Genomic DNA, 16523 nt, shown 5'->3' with positions numbered 1-16523 from the left:
TGTTAATAGAAAGTTAAAGGTGACCTACATAGGAAAAATGGGTTGTGCTTTTTTGGGGGAGAGGACTCAAGCATTTTTGACACATCACCTAAGCCTGGGAGCAATGGTTGAGCTGCCCTACTGAAGAAAAAGTGCTTACAGAGTCTCTAAGTATGGAAACATCTTTGATGTATAAAGGAAGCCTGGAAAAATAAAAAGCGTTCTGCTTATTTTATTTATTTATTTTACATTAGAAACTTGTGTTTTAGCTAACCTGCTTTTACTGAATGACTGAAGGGTTGGCTGGTTGGAGAACACATATCAAATTAGATCACAACACGAGGTGAAACCTGAACAACTGAGAGGGGAGGGTCTTTACTTCAGATGGTCTAAGACTTAGTTTTTCATAACAATGCATTTAATTCTAACCTCAACAAACAACTTGGAAGGAAGTTCTTTCTGTTAAAAAATTCAGTAATGCCACTCCTCCAATAAAGGCTGAGAAAGCTCCTCTGGTCCCCTCCAAAGACAACTCCAGCAAAACCAAGACAGACAGAAACATCAGAAATATCAATTACTGAGTTAAACAAACAAAAAAAGGCACACAGAAAACAAGCTTGGAACAGCTGTGGGGCCTTCTTGCTATCTGTTAAAAGAAACAGTGAGAGGGCAGAAACCCGTTTTTTAAATTCTTTACCCGTCATTGTTAAGGAACATCAAACCCTTTTGCAGAGCTACTTGAGCATATCTTGTTAAGAAAATATTGTGGGGAGGGGGAGTATGCTTGCCACATCCTTTCAATGGTCAAGCTATTCTTGTATATATTTTCTGGTATGGCAGAAGGATGAGTTTCAATACACTCTTGATTTACAGTTAGGTGTAAACACAAGGGGTGGGGGAGAGAAGAAGGGAGTATCAGTTATTATAGGGGGTACCTTCACCCTGAACTTCAATAAGTTAAGGCTCAGATTCCCAGATGTTTTCCTGTAAAACTGCTTCTCCACTTTCATCCTACCCTTCTCCTAACACAGCAAACCACAACACGGGCAAATGCAAATATGCACACAACATCAATGGATTTTCACTCTGTTTAACTGTGCAGAAGGTCCGAAACAAAAAGAAAGAAAAAAAGAGTACATTTATAAGACCAGGTCTGGCTATATGGGGTCCATCTACCTGAGTGTACGAGGCCGAGCCAATGCAGTGCAAAGGACAGTTCAGTCCCCTTTGACATTATTTGAAAATTACTGTGTATAATTCTTAATTTTCTATTTCAAGTCAAATTACTGAGCAAATAAATTCTGAACATAGGGTTTTGTTTGCTTATTTACATTTCTTGTTTATTACAGAATTAAGAACTACAAAGGCTATAACCCATCATGGTAAGAACACTAGGAAATTAACTGATGTAGAAACATCAATAAAGGTAACAATGTAAAGCATATGTAAAGCTATAAAGAAATCCTTCTCCATGCCTTTTTTTATTGGGCTCAACACCATTTGTTAAAGCAACACTATCAATTTAAAAAATAATCCTAGTCTTAAAAACTCAGAACTCAAGAACTGAAATATCAGAAAAATGTTTCCAATTTACTTTACACATCTGCCAGCACTTTAGAGACTCAGTTTCACGGTTCTCCCGATATGGTCATTTTTTCTTGTCTATGTGGGTCTTTCAACAAAGCCACAGGGCAGAGAAAAAACATTTTAAGAAATAGGAAAATGTAGTAAAACCACAAAAATTGGAAGGGGGGACTCAATGGCAGGGCAATACCTGAAGTTACTTTTATCTCTCCCTGCTCCCAAGTAGATTGCGTCCTTTTAACAGTGTTGACCAGCCCCTTACAAAATGGCTGCCAGTATATACTGAAGTGATGTCATTTGTTTTCATCATAAGGGGTCTATACCTGCATAGCACTTACTACTATTAGGATTTACAGAAAGAGGGTTAGTTTTGTAACTCTGACAGAGGAGCAAGAGTTCTAGGCATAGAGCAGATGTGCCATCTTGACCTCTGTGAGGAGTTAAAGGGGATTTGGAGAACCAATATTCATCTTTTAAGACAAACAATTTGGTTTTACCTTCATTACAGATAAGCTTTATAAAAACAATGTTAGAAAGAGGATTTTGAAAGATAGTTCATTTTCTTATCCTTCTAAAGTTGAATCTGTTGTAGAATAGGATTTTTGTTAATCTTACGGTGGTATTGTCTGGTGCCTCATTCAGGCCTCAGAGCCCCATTGTGCTAGGCCCTGTTCATACAAAATTAAAAGATGCTCCTTGCCCCGAAGAGTTTGCAATTACAGCTGGTCATGAATTTTATGTCAGAATGATTTTCCAATAGAAAATGCAGTTTCCGCAAAATCAAAATTTTCCCCATGGAAAACTTTGATTTTGCCAGAAACATGTGGTCTTCCATCGGGAAAATGTAAATGAAAGCTCCCAAGCTTTGCGTCTCCTTGCCTGACGAGCTACTGGGAAGCCCGGGTTTCCAGATTCCCCAAATCTGTGGCTGTGGCTGGGACATTGGGAGCTGGGGCTTCCTGGTTCCACAGCTTTCCAGGCTGCCAGACTCCCTAGGCAGCAAGCAGAAAAATTCTATTTGTGTTCTCCTAGAAGGAAATTTGAGATACTTCCTCCTGCCAAAAAAACCTCTAGAATTTTTTTGACTTTTCATCCGAAATCCGTACAAAACTTCTTATTCATAATTGGTACTAGGAAGGAAATTCTGTTCTCCAGTCAGCTTTACTTACCATTTAGGGACAAGACTAGAGAAAACAAGTGGATACAACAAACATACAGAAGCACAAGAATATAGTTGAGACAATTATGATTGGAGTTTTATTGTTTTTTGTGACCGAAGATGACACTGACAACGCTTTAACTCGTTGAGAATACAGTTGTGGTTAAAAAGACCCATGCATGAGTGGCAGTCCTTCCCACATGAAGTGCATAGATAGCTTTATGCTGAGGAAGGTATTATAATCTATACCTGCTGAGTCTGCCGCTGTTTACAACTCAGCCTCTCTGCCTCAAGATCCATATGGTGGTTAATCTCAAACTGGGTAACCCCATCATTGTCTATGGCTTGCCAGCATGATCTACCTGCCATTGATGACTCCCAGTTGTCAACCTCAATGTTGCACTATTTCAAGTTATGCTTGAGTGTCTTTGAAGTATTTCTTCTGGTTGGTGTAGTAAAGAGCAATAACAGTATACTGTCTGCCTAGCCATTGCACAGTGTTTTGTTGGTATCATATCAGAAGTGGGTTTTATGAAGAAATTTGAAGGAAGATAATCTAATAGTTTTGTTGATTTTTATGCAACAATGGAGATAGTGCTAGGGTGCTTGTGAAAAAGTCTTCCTATGAAAGGTTTCAGAGTAACAGCCGTGTTAGTCTGTATTCGTAAAAAGAAAAGGAGTACTTGTGGCACCTTAGAGACTAACCAGTTTATTTGAGCATGAGCTTTCGTGAGCTACAGCTCACTTCATCGGATGCATAGCATATCGTGGAAACTGCAGTTTCCACGATATGCTATGCATCCGATGAAGTGAGCTGTAGCTCACGAAAGCTCATGCTCAAATAAACTGGTTAGTCTCTAAGGTGCCACAAGTACTCCTTTTCTTCCTATGAAGAGCTTCTTGGGCTAGAAAGGCTGGCATCCTGTAGGGACAATGGCTCAGTAACCTAAGTGCTGGAGAAATACTAGCACGGGCCATCCTGACCACTTTATGTTCCCTTTATGCTATTTCAGTAGCAGACAGAGATCACACAGACCTGGGACCAGATTCTAGCATTTAATACGGCAGATCCAAGCCTCATCTATTCATCAATACTACCTTTCAGAATCAATCACAGAATTATAGAAATGTAGGTCTGGAAGGGACCTCAAGAGGCCATCTGGTCCAGCCCCCTGCACTGAGGCAGGACCAAGTATGCCTAGAAGACCATCCTTGACAGGTGTTAGTCTAAACTGTTCTTAAAAACCTCCAATGACAGGGATTCCACAACTTCCCTTGGAAGTCTATTCCAGTGCTTAACTATAATTAAAGTTAAGAAGTTTTTACTAGTTTTCCTAAAGCATGTTGCTCAGAACTGGACAGAGTACTTCAGCTGAGGTCTCACCAGCGCAGAGTCGAGTGGGACAATTACTTCTTGTGCTTTACATATGCCACTCCTGTTAATACAGCCCAGAATTATGTTAGTCTTTTTTGAAACTGCATCACATTGTTCAATTTGTGATCCTCTATAACCCCCAGATTGTTTTCAGCAGTACTACCATGTAGGCAGTTACTCCCCATTTTGTAGTTGTGCACTTGATTTTTGCTTCCTATGTGTTGTACTTCGCACTTGTCTTAATTGAATTTCATTTTGTTGATTTCAAACCGATTCTCCAATTTATCAAGGTCGTTTTGAATTCTAATCTTGTCTTTCAAAGTGCTAGCAACCCCACCTAGTTTGGTGTCATCTGAAAATTTTATAAACACACACTCTACTTCATTATCCAAGTCATTAATGAAAATACTGAACAGTACTGTACCCAGGAACGGAGCTTGCAGGACTCCCCAAGGCGTGTCCCCATTTGACAGAGAACCACTGATAATACTATTGGAGTACAGGCTTTCAACCAGTTGTGTACCCACCTTATAGTAATTTCATCTAAACCACATTTCCCTTGTTTGCTTATGAGAATGTCATGTGGGGCTGTGTCAAAAGCTTTACTAAAATCAAGATATATCATGTCCGGAGACTCCCCTCATCCATTAGGCCAGTAAACCTGTCCAAGAAGGAAATTAAGTTGGTTTGGCATGTACCAGAGCTGTGTTGTGGCAGTGCTAACTACTAGGCCACTCTCCCTTCCAGAACCAGGAATAAAACCCAAGATTCCCTGATCATCAACATTTCTCTGCTTTTGAGCAAAAAGTTGTGCAAACCACTGACAAAGTGTGGCTAGGATCTTTAGTGGCTGGACCACATAGCAGATAACACCCTACGGTTAGGATATAGATATTCAGGCCTGTCTGTAAAGGCCTATACTCTAAGAATTTAGGTGTATTCTTATCACTTGGCTAGTTATAGAGGTATAAAAGAAAGAATCAAAATCACTGTCTGCCGGTGTAAGAGCCCTCTCTTACTGTGACAGTCTGAGGCTCTGTTCTTAGGCTAAGGCCTTTGGCTAAGCAGCAGAGGCAGCCATAAGCTGGGAAGCGAACGGTCACATACTCACATTCCAAACTAGTCACACTGAAATAAGGTGCTATCGCACCTTACAATACAATCCTGTCCTGATAATGCCTATTGCCTCCAGAGAAAGGGAAGTGCCTAGAAGATGTAAAAGGAAACTTAGTTTGATATTATCCTGTCTGGCAAGAACTCACTTATCAATAGCTGGGATGTGAAATCCTCATTTCTTTGTTGTTCTATCACTGTAGTCCCCATTTCCCTATTGTTTGTCTGTATAATCTCTGTCTGGTTCTGTGATTGTTTCTGTCTGCTGTATAATTTTGCTGGGTGTAAACTAATTAAGGTGGTGGGATATAATTGGTTACATAATCATCTTACAGTATGTTAGGATTGGTTAGTTAAATTTCAGTAAAATGATTGGTTAAGGTATAGCTAAGCAGAACTCAAGTTTTACTATATAGTCTGCAGTCAATCAGGAAGCGTGGAGGGGGGAGGGGGAAATGGGAACAGGGAATGGGGGTGGGGAAATTGGAATCATGTCCTGCTAAGGGCAGGAATGGGAACAGGGCCACAGGTAAGGGGGACACTAAGGAAGGAAACTGGAATCATGCTTGCTGGAAGTTCACCCCATTAAACATCAAATTGTTTGCACCTTTGGACTTCGGGTATTGTTGCTCTCTGTTCATGCGAGAAGGACCAGGGAAGTAAGTGGGTGAAGGAATAAGCCCCCTAACACCTACTATTGCTACAAGTTTCTTCTTCAGCTTGAGTTCCCCTTCCTCATTACAACCCTTCGCTTCCAAATTCCAAGGTCAGAAGTTAAAACTTTGAAATAAGTAAAAGTCTTGTTTACATGACGGAGTAGAAAAACACTAAACATTTTTAATTCTTTACCCTCTGCCAAAATTAGTGGTGCCAAGAAGCATCTTAACAATTTCTGTATCAACTGTCTTGGGAGAGGATCACTCAGTTATACTGAAGAGTATTTAAATAAGTTAATTTAACCGTTTTTAAGGGAAAATGCTTATCAACATTAAAACATTTTTCTTCTTCCACTTGAAAAAACAGAAGGAGAGGTAAATTAGTACTATGCACAGCTCCCTACTCCGCCTCCTCAGAGTTTGGAAGGGGAATTGTCTTTAGGGCAGGAACTGTACATTTTTCCATATATGTTTTTCTAACCTACACTTTCAGTTTTTCAGACTGACTCATCCACACTGGATATTTGTAAATCTTTTTAAAGCAAGCTAGCATGAGACCTGGGTGAAGTAAAGCAGAATGAAAACTGTACCTTATTGATAGCTGAGGGGTTGGGAAGATATAGTTGAAAAAATATTACTCATAAGCTTGGCTACTTTCCAAACTGAACTGCTGAAGGTACATCAAAGAGTAAATTTTGCCAGACAAAAATAGGTCTTTTAACATAAAAATATAGCATGAAGTGGGAAAGAGACATGTTCACATAGTGAAGATATTTCTGCTCTGAAGAACAAGATTTAAAGGCCATGTCTACACTACAGACTTTGGTTGACACAAACTATGCTGAGTACAGATGCCAAAGTTTGTATATCGCTCATGCATAGTTGGCTGCTTGTGTCGGCACTGGATGTACTCACCAAGAGTGCTTGTATCAGTGCAAAGTGTGGTGCATCACAGGTAGGTATCCCAGTGTGTCATGCACCACTGTCCTGCACAATGCCTTTTGGGAAATTTTCTCAATGTGTTGTGAGAAAGAAATGATGTGCCCAGGGATCTCTGGGACCTAAAGGTCAAGTTTCCAGCATGCAACTTTCTCCATCCCATAATGCCATCCATATCCCATAATTTTCATGTATTTTTTTTAAATCCCACAAACCTGCTTGGCATTTTTCACTGTCACCCATCTCTAACAGAAGCCAGGAGCCTGCAGAGCTCTGCGCTATTCTCATGAACATTACAACTACAGTATGCTTGATTCTTCCATATTTGCAGACCCACAGGAAGTACTGCAACAATGGGGGACATGATGATTTCTTTGAGGATAGTTTGCTAAGGGACACAGGAAAAAACAATTCAAGGTTGGTGATGGTGTTCACAGAGCACAGCAGACAGTAGAACACTGCTTTTAGGCCCAAGAAAAGGAAAACTGACTGTAGGATCGCATCCTAATGCAGATTTTGGACAACGAGCAGTGGCTACAGAACTTTTGGATGTGAAAGGCCACCCTGAACTCATGCCAGTCCTCCAGCGCAGGGACACCAGAATGAGATCTGCATTGATAGTGGAGAAGTGAGCGAGGATCGCATTCTGGAAGCTTGCAACACCAGATTGCTATTGGTCAATGGGAAATCATTTTGGAGTTGGAAAATCCACAGTGGACTATTAATCATCTCCTGCTATGAAGGACTGTGACTCTTGGCAACGTGCGAGACATAGTGAATGGATTTGCAGCAATGGGGTTCCTGGAGTGCAGTGTGGCGATAGACAGCACACATATCACCATTTTGGCACCAGCCCACTAGGGTTGCCAGTTTGGTTGGATATATTCCTGGAGGTTTCATCATGTGATATAATCTTTAATTAAAGATTAATCTTTAATTCCTGGAGAGTTAGCAGTGCTACAGCCCACCTTGCCACAAAGTACATAAAAAGAAAGGGCTACTTTTCTGTGGTTATACAAACACTGATGGATCAGTGAGACCCAAGGACTAATAGAAGAGCCCAATGTGAAGCTATGCAATTGAGGAGGGCTTTGAAAGAACACTTTAGTGGTCAGCCACAGTAGTGTTCTCTGCTGGACTGTCCTCTGAGCCTGGAATTTTGGGTGCTGCTAAGAAGTTTGTCGTGCTAGCTGTATATTTGTAAATACAACTAGGTGTGTTCCTGAAACTAAGAATTATGTTGTTTGCTGTACATTTACAGGTTTGCTTTGAGTACTGCTATGCATTCTGCAACATGTGTTGTGAACTAATGAAAATAATTTTATTCTCAAAAATAGAACTTTATTGAGAGGGGAAAAAAGGGCAGAAAAACAACATGCAAAATAATAGAGACAGTGTAATACACATTTTTAACATAAATTAACTTTACAATTGGAAAGGCAGTAAACATTTCTATCCATTTCAGTGCAATAACATATTCAGTTGTGGCTACTACAAACTCCAGTGGTGGTTCTCACAGGTCAGCATATGTGAAGCTGTGGTTTTCCTCGCTGTCCCCAGGTGCAGAGTGATAGGGGTAGGAATGCAGCCTGTGATCCCACGTGGTATGTTGGGGAGCTCTCCAAGGACTGCAAAGGGTGGATTTTTGGACCTGTGGGTCAACCACAATCTGCAGCATTTGTGTTTGCTGCCTGAGAAACCCCTGGTGCATTTCCCTCTCCTGGCCCTGCTGGGACTTCTGAGCCTGCCTCTTGTCCTCTCTTTTCTCCTCCATGCCGTCAGTCAGTGGTGGCCCTCCAAGTCCTTTGCTCATGATTCAATGCAGCGTTGGCTTGCAGGATCTCGCAGAATGTGTCAGGGTTCAAAAAAGAACTAGATAAGTTCATGGAGGATTGGTCCATCAATGGCTATTGGCCAGGATGGGCAGGCATGGTGTCTCCCTAGCCTCTGTTTGCCAGATGCTTGGAATGGGTGACAGGGGATGGATCACTTGACAATTACCTTTTCTGTTCATTCACTCTGGGGTACCTGGCACTGGCCACTGTCAGAAGACAGGATACTAGACTACATGGGCATTTGATCTGACCCAGTATACTCATTCTTATGTCCTCCCTTGTCCTCTTCTTTTTCCTCCCCACCAGCGTCAGGCATTCTGCAGATGTGGATGGGGCACCCCTCAAAGCTGCAACGCCAGAAGCTACCGATAAAAACAAACTGATGTGCCATTGAAATTACAGTCACAATGGAAAGGGAAAGATATGTTTTACAACGACCTTCCTTTATTCTTATCAACACTTTTAAAAAGACATGCTGATTAACACTTTAGCTTTGGAGTGTCTCTGCACAGCACCATTCTTCAACCCCAGCCATTGTGGGCATGGCCTACCAGGGGAACTATTTTCCACAGGCAGCAGTGATTTTAGCTGGTATCTAGCACCTGAGGGTCACAAAGGCACAGAGAATACAGCTCCTACTGATGTCCCAAAGACGTCCAGTCCCACATGCCGCTAGCCTGTTTACTGCAATGGTGCCAGCCGAACTCATTGCAGGGCATCAAGGGAAAGTGTCCTACTGCAGAGGAAGAAATAAGGCACCTATCCCTAGAAACCTTTGGGAGAGGATTGCAGAGTATCTCCATGAACGTTTCATCAACCTCTCTGGAGCATAAACGGGATAATTGCATTCCTTCCTGTATAACCCAAGAAGGGAATACAAAGCAGACACAAAATTTGTCTCTGTTGTACCTCTACCTCTTCTTGTACGAGTAAAACAATGAAGAGTAGATACCTGCGTCTTGGTAACTTGGTGTTGGGCTGGGCCCCACCCTTAAATTTAAACATTGTAAGGGAAAATGAATGCACGCATTTATCCAAGATCCCTTTCCTTTCATCAAACTCCTCCATGCTCAGCAAGCGGGACTGGCGAGGCTGTGGCAGAGAGTTTTGAACAGATCCTGGCTCGCAGCATAGCTGCAGTCCCCTGCTGCATCTCCTTCCTCTTCCCTCTCGCTGTTCATGGCAGGGACCTCTTTCTCAAGCGCCTCTGAGGTATCCACAGTGCTCTGCAGGGTTCTGGTGGGGTCTCCACCCAGTATGGCATGAAGTTTGTTGTAAAAGCAGCAGGTCTGCAGGGTACCACCAGATCTATCGTTGTCCTCCCTGGCCTTGTGGTATCCCTGGCGAAGTTCCTTTGCTTTCACACAGCTCTGCTGCTGATCCCTGTTGTACCCCTTTACTGTACCTTCTGTGCAATCTTTTCACAGATGTCCACTTTCTCCTGCTGGTCCATAGCTGTGCTTGCACAGCCTCTTCTCCGCATAGGCCCAGGAGATCCAATATCAATGGTCTACTCCAGGGAGAAGTGCATCTAGTGCATGGTCAGCTGGGCAGTTGCACACAAGGGTGAGCTGCTAAATGTGCTCACCAAGGTGGGCAATCAGGAAAAGGCATTTCAAAAACACACAGGTGGTTTTATAAAGGTGGAATGGTGGCTCCCAGTCTCGGATGTCTGGGCAGTAAAGTTTACATTTGTGACCAGAGCAGTCACTGTTGCAGGGAACAGGGCATTGTGGGACAGCTACTGGAGGACTGTTAGGGTTGACACAGGTCACACACTGTCTACACTCACACTGCGTCAACCTCAATAGATTGACCATGGCTCCACACCATTTGGGGAGGTGGTTTTACTACACTGCTGTATCGAGGTGCTCATGCCAGCCAGAGACAAACTGGAGTGTAGACACATGCACAAATAGATCAATGCAAGGCGACTTATGTCAACCTAACTTTGTAGTGTACACTCGGCCCTAGTAAATAACTGGAAAGCCTGTGTCCTTCCACAAAGGCTTTGAGAGATGCAGATATTAAATATCCTCTATTACAGACTTCAGTTTCTGAGTTCAGTGAGAAACATGATCTCAGGGTATTGGCAACAGCTGAAGAAGCGAATGCTTTTTCTTTTTTTTCCCCCACATAATTTAATATGAGAAAAATCTGTTGCAAGCAACCAGATGAAAATTATTTTGTTAACCCAATTTTATTATGTACTAGACCTACAACATATAAACATATCCAAAGTTTATTTGTGGCATAGCAAAAAAAAAAAAGTTACAAAATATTCTTTATTCAGTATTACAGTGCTGAAAAGACTTAAAAATCCTTTATAGCTGATTTAAGTGCTTAAGCAAAAAATAAACAGCAAATCATCTTCATTGAAAAATACATCTTAAAACAGAATGAAATTATACCAGCCATGGTTGTTTCAGGCATGCAGAGCTGAGTTGACAATAAACTCTTTTCATTTCTTGATATAATAAACTCCTTTCTCAAGGAAAGATCTTTAGTCCAAGTTTGAATTATAGCATATTTTGCCTCCTAGCTACAGCAGTCATTAAGAAATAGTACATTTCAGAACCAAGTTCAAAGTAATTCTATACATCTGCTTAAGCTCTGGTAGATCTTACCAATGAAGACAAAAGTGAAACATGTTTCTTTTGTTACAAGTGCCTGGGGAGCAGGGGCAGGGAGGAGGGAAAATACTCAAGTTTTTAAAGGGTCTGCTCCTATGTTCAGAGTTAGTGTTTAATGCTAATATCATAATTTAATATGCATGTCTTTACACAAATTCCCACACCCCTCCAAACTCTAGGACCCAGAATGGCTCCTGCCTCTGAAACCTGTTCCTTGCAGAGTGATTGTGGGAAAACCCCTATCAGAGAAGTTTCTAGTTTCAAGGGCTTGTTCTGTGTACTGAAGTGTGTGAAGGCGCGTACTACTTCGCTAAAGGGCAGACTAGAGCTTATAGCTGGAACAGTCTGGAGTGTAATGAATAAGACCCTACCCTGCTCTAGGGCTGAGCTATATAAACGGGAAGAGGAAGCTAAGCAAGGGAGAGTGGTGGGGGGAGTACAGGCCATGTAGTCTGTATTTGGTGGTGGTTTCTCTCAGACTTAAGGAAACCAGCCTCACCAGACTTGGAGTTACCGACTTTAAGTTTGGGAGTTCTGAACCAGGGTCCTGAGATGAGAACCGTATAAGTTTTTGTTGTAATTGCTCCTGTCCTGAAGCCTTGTTATATCAATGCTACAGTGCGATATAGTCAAGGTTGCATGACATCACAAGTTCTGTTTAAAGGTTGTCCTTTTTAAGGGCTTGTCTACTTAAAAAGCTACATCAGCACAGATGCAACTGTGCCACTGTAGTGCTTCAGCATAGACACTAGCTACAGAGATGGGAAGAGTTCTCCTGTCAGTGTAGTTAATTCACCTCCCCGAGAGGCAGTAGCTAGGTTGACAGAAGAATTCATCTGTTGGTCTAGTGTCGTCTGCACCGGGAGTTAAGAGAGCGTAACTACGTCACTCAGGGGTGTGAATTTTTCATATTTCTGAGCAACGTAGCTGGGTCAATTTAACGTTTTAGTGTAGACGTGGCCTCTAAAGTTGACATGCTTAGTAGTATTCCTTTGAAATTCAGTGCACCTCAGGAGGGTGCAGTGTAAGGTTGATGACCCAAATTGGGGTAATTTGAGCTATGGGTTGTGGAGACATAAGTCCTGAAAAAATTCAATTTTTTCAAAAGTTTCTAGGTGGGTGGTTTTTTGTTTTTTGCACAGAGCTAGGGATCAAATTACTGATATGATGTGGGTCAAAATGGTCTTTATCTGTCAACTTTTACCCAAGGTAGGGCCTGGCACCCACTAAAACTTTGTGAAATGCAAATTGAGAACAGTGTTTAAGAAAATGTACATTTTGTGTACATTGTGCATACACCAGTACAGAAAAATAACTAGAGGGCCTCCATTCCCACCATTTTATATGCTTGAAAGCTCAACTCTTGTACATGCTCTAAAATCTGAAAGGTTAATTTGATTGCTTTCAAATCTGGTGGGCTTTTTGGGTGTGCATGGTGGCATTAGTCTTTCAAGATTGGAATCATTTGACAGAGGGGGTCCTGATTTACAGGCCCACCAAAAAACAGTTTTCTTTTGCTGCCTTGTACTTTAAAGTGAGAGAGGTACTAATGACTGGATGAATCATAGACCTCATTGAGACTGATGGCTGTGAACACACCCTTCTATTAATATAGCTAAGGATAAGTTAATCACCAGCCTCTACCTAAGACAAAAGGAGTTCTGGACTTAGCGTTCTGTTAATTGGATTCTGTGATTCATCCAGGCATTACTACCTCTCACTTTAACAGTAAAAGGCAGCAGAAGGAAACCATTTTTTATGTAGTCTGCAAGGATTATGGTGCACACGCACAACTAAAGAGAAACATTTAAGAGGGTTTCTATGCAGCCACTTCATGCTTGTCTCTTGCCTGGGAATTTCAAGGAAATATGCCAATGTCACTGCCCTGATGAACAACCTGCCACCGCCATATCTAGTCAAAGCCTTTGTACACCTGGGCAATAAAAATTTAATAACTCATTGCTTGCAACAAATTGTCTGTCATAACAATGGGTTATTTTATTTTAAAGGAAGGATTACTATGAACACAGAATAGTCAGCAGATTTTCTAACCAAAACTATTGTTTTACTGGGTGGGGAGGAATTGGAAACAGAGGACTATGTGTATGTGGGGAACTGGGAGAGTGGTTGTGGCTACAGAGAAGGTGGGAAATATGGACCCTTCAAATGCATGGCTGAGAATCTGTATTTTATTAGCCCCTGTGGGTGGGAGGGGTGCGCGGAAGGGAGGGAGAATAGCGTTTCCAAAGATACACACTGCAGAGTTTGGAACAGAACATGCAGGAACCTTGATCACTGAAGGAAAAGAAATGTTTGTTCTACCAAGATTGCCAGCGAGTGGACATTGGGCAATTCCCGGGTCACCAGGCTGAAGAAGTCTGCAGGAGAGCAAGGAGTACATCATGACCTGGGGATGGCTCATTTGGATGTGTTTTGCCCACTCTGCTGTGTCTAACCTGTGACATAAGAGGTTGCGATCCACTGGACACTATGATGATTCACTTGGGTGAAAATGATCTGGGCCTTACTCCTGGTGTGCTCTTCATACAATGTATGAGAACAGATTTGTACCACAGTGATTTGTGTCCAAGAACTGTGAACACTATGTGATAGTTTTCTCTGATTCAGTTGAGGGTCTGCATAACTGCTATAGTGATACTATGAAAACTATTAAATGTTGGAAGAACAATAACTGGGAAACTGGAGAGTCCATGGCTGACCACAAAATGTACATCGTATGGCACAGAACCATTACAAGCTCTGATATACCATTGTTTCTCAGAGATGGGGTACATCTATTGGACAGAGCTCAGAGGATCTCTCTCTCAAATATAAAACTCAATATTTTGGAACAGAAACCCTGTCTGTGATTTCTTGCACCAGCCATGCCTCAAACTCCACCCTGCAATCACTCTGAAACATGATCAGGAACACCATTCCACTATAATGTAGCTGTCGTTCGCGCCAGGAACTACATGTCAGTCAGGTTGGGGAGGGGGCGGGGAGTAACAGCAATAGAAATGTTTGTACAGCAGGGAGTGAAGACTTCAGGGAGATGCATTCCTGCTTTGGATGGGGAGGGGCGCGCAGGGGGAGAGAGAGAAGACAGAATGCAGTAAATTGGTCAGGGTATGGCTGGGGAGATATGCCAAAGCAGGACCCAGTTGCTCGGGGCTGTAGGAGGAGGGTAGGTGGGCTGCCTGGGTGTGCAAATTGCAGGACATGATATCTTCAACTGCATAAGTGACTATGAGCTCTTACCAACCCCATTTCTTTTCCTTTCAAAAAACTAGGAAATTCAACAGCAAAGAAGTGTTAATACAGAGTTAAGGTTGCTTAGTGGTATGTCATCCTCTTGCAGAAAGTTGAAGTGAGCAAAACTCAAACTTCTAAAAACCAAGAAATGCACAGTTAAAGTTGCCCTTGTAACCTTAACTCTGCCCTCTTTGAGCAATGCCTGAATATGCCTCTTTAACACACATACCTTTACTCTGCCACCCACATGCTTGCTGAAATGTACAAGCTCTTCACTTCCTTTTACAACCCATTTCACTCTCACCCACAGAATTCCACCAACACTATAAAGGACAAAAAGAAAAAAAAAGTTTTCCACTTCACCTTACCTCTGTTCTCCTGGAGCTGGGAGAGGCGATTGGAAATTATTTGCCTAGACTCCAGGGGCAATCAGTGTGTTAGCTGTACCTACAGTAAATGGTACAGGCAACAGTTGGGTCCGCTTGGTAAAGGTGTGTTTCTGAGATGAGGATGAGTGAACTACTTTAAGGTGTGTGACAGAGCTGTGATTCTGATAGGAGATATATGTTTTGCACCCTCCCATGTGTGCAAGCAAAGAGAAGAGCTGCATATGTATCTTCAGGATCCAGTATGTATAATTTCAATGCAAAATTGTGTATGCTATATAATTAGCAGGTCACAGGGGTTTTATTACAAAGGGCGTTGTCAGTAGCAAGTTGGGATATGAGAGCAGTCTAATCATTTATCTGCATGCACTCATGTAAAGTGAATGCGGTCGGTATCAGGCACAGCTGTACTGAATGGTGGGGCAGTAGTTTGCTCTCCTTGGTAGGTATGTTTGCAAGATCTGGGGATTATTTGAAGTGTGTGACAGCGACTGTGATATGAGGCGATCTAGGTTTTCCACCCTCATATGTAAACAAAGGGAAGAACTGCTTATATACTTTTAGGACCCAGTATGCATCATTTCAATGAAGATTTGTGTACGTTATGTCAGTAGCACGGCATAGGGCTTTTATTACAAAGGCCATTGTCAGGAGTAAAGTGGAATATGGGAGGATTCTAATGTTTTAATGATGGCTAAGTGAAAGTGTAAGTTGAAATGGTACCTATGAGTAAGGCTATGTTTTAGTCATGGGTATTTACTGTACCACTTACTGTAGGTACAGCTAACACAGGCAATAAACAAAAATTCACAGCCTATGACCTGTCCATGACTTGTACTATATAACCCTAACTAAATCTTGGGTGCTCTGGGGCAGGGGGTGGCCTGGGGGGAGGGGGCGGTGGCGTGAGGCCCAGGACTTCTGCTGGTGCTGGGGGGTGTCAGGTAGTGGCATGCTACCCGGGACTCGCACTGCTTCTGGGGGAGAGGGAGAAGGGAAGGGCGCATGGTGGCTTGAGACCACTGCTGCTGCTGGGGAGAGAGGGGCAGCGACCCGAGACTGCCCCAGCAGCGGCCAGTGCGGCTGACCCAGGGACTACCTGAGCTGCCCCCGGGCCAACCGCTCCGGCCATTGCAGAAGTCACGGAGGCCCCGGAAAGTCAAGGAATCCATGACCTCTGTGACAGACTTGCAGCCTTACCTGTGAGTAAGTGTCGTCATCATAATCGGTGATCCCTCGATTCGAGGATGATCAGTACCACAGATTTACATATGGGTCCTGAGATGACTCAGGAGTCCGATCCTGGAACCACAGATCCGCCTGCAGTAGGTACAGACACTTTCTGGAGGGTAGCTGCCTGCTGGGAGAAAGTTCTTTGTTTTCCTTCCTTCTCTCTCTCTTTTCAGCTTCAAGGGCAAGGCGCTTCTCCTCCAAATGAGCCACTGCCTGACGGAGAATGTGGCGCCATTGGTGGCTTGCTCCTCCCAACTTGTGATGTCCACATTAGTTTTCTTGAGATACGCTTTCAGTGTGTCTTTGCAGCATTTCCTCTGATCGCCCGGGACCTCCCACCATGGGTGAGTTGAGAGTAGAGGACTTGTTTTGGAAG

The 16523-nt window shown here is 42.7% G+C and overlaps 1 protein-coding gene across 8 annotated transcripts in view; it reads right to left on the bottom strand.

The window, feature by feature from the left end:
- TWSG1 (twisted gastrulation BMP signaling modulator 1) overlaps positions 1-16523 on the bottom strand; it is a 44987-nt gene that overhangs the window by 17509 nt on the left and 10955 nt on the right. The window lies entirely within an intron of this gene.

The sequence above is a fragment of the Chelonia mydas genome, chromosome 2, assembly GCF_015237465.2.
Source record: "Chelonia mydas isolate rCheMyd1 chromosome 2, rCheMyd1.pri.v2, whole genome shotgun sequence".
Classification (NCBI taxonomy): domain Eukaryota; kingdom Metazoa; phylum Chordata; order Testudines; family Cheloniidae; genus Chelonia; species Chelonia mydas.
This window is presented reverse-complemented; position numbering and strand designations above follow the sequence as displayed.